Here is a 1,376-nt window from a genome sequence, read left to right on the forward strand (position 1 = left end):
AACTTTAAAACTCATCTTCACTGGCACCAACATAGCTACTCTGGAGCTTGTCTTCCAAAGTCACCTTTGGGTGTTTAGTGGGTCAGAAGGCGGCTCGGAGCAGGGAAAAAGAAGGCATACGATCTAGAAAGCTCAGAGTTGCCTGGTAGGCAGGCTGTGTTCAGTCTTCAAGAAGCCCATGAGGCCACACTAAAAAAAAAAAAAAAAGAAAAAAAAAAGAAAAGAAAAAGAAAAAAGAATTAAAGTGTATGCCATTCATTTGGCTCCATTAACTGTGCACTTAGGCTCATTGCACAGAAACTCGCCCGTGCACAGCCAGGCCCAACAAGCAATAACGAGAAGTGTCGGGCCTCAATTCTAAAACTCATTTAAGGCTATTAGAACCATTAGCTCTAACTCAAGTTCAGCTATAGGCACAAATCACTGACCGAATTACCTGGCCAGGAGTCCAGTCAGCATTTCAAAGTCAGGCAGGCCCGTGGGGTCAACAGCTGCAGCCACCCCCATAGCATAACACCTCATCGCTATTTCAATCGCATTTCTCTGCATCCCCGAGGAAGCTGCTATTATTGTAACCACTTATGGATAAGAAAACTGAGGCACGGAAAAGTTCTGACTTGACCTAGAACAGAATATTGGGAAATCCCAGACAGAGTGGGGACTTGATTTCCAGTCTTCTGACCCAAATCCCAAGCTGATGCATCTTATGAAGACTTTCTAACGGATTCATTGCGTCTTTTTCCCCTTTATGTTATCAGCCTTGTCAGAGCAGATTACTGAATGACCTTCTACCTTTACCTGCAGGGGCTGGCTCCTCCACACAGTCTAAATGCTCTTGCAAAAAATGCTCTGGATTAGCTTCTCTGCCCAAGAAAATTGTGTCACTCTTTTCTTGGGCTCTAATTGCAAGAACAGCTGAGCTGGAGCAGATCCAGTTGACCATTTGTTGCCAAATCCCGGATTACACGGTAGACCAGAAGCGTTTTCTAGGACTACATCGAGTGGAGTGTAGTTAGACTAAGGATTCAGGGACCAAGGTACTAGAAAGAATCTCATTCTAAACCTCAGGATTGAAACCCCAAACCAGAGTTTTTGCTTTTGCCTGTGAGATGTCAATCAGAGCTTAGTTCAACCTCAGTGCTGATCCGTGGGTCCTCGATGTTCCTCTCTGCTTGACATGGGCCTCTCCGTCACCCCCCCAGAGGAGGAGATGAACGCAAGGGGCATCGGAGTGGCCACAATTTGAGGAGAGAGAAAATCAGCCTCTTCACAGTTTGGATCTGTGTTTTGCTAACTCTGAGTCAAGATTCCCGTTAATGGGGATCCCTGGGTGGCTCAGCGGTTTAGCGCCTGCCTTTGGCCCAGGGCACAATCCT

The sequence above is a fragment of the Canis lupus genome, chromosome 10 (genome assembly GCF_003254725.2).
Source record: "Canis lupus dingo isolate Sandy chromosome 10, ASM325472v2, whole genome shotgun sequence".
Taxonomy (NCBI): domain Eukaryota; kingdom Metazoa; phylum Chordata; class Mammalia; order Carnivora; family Canidae; genus Canis; species Canis lupus.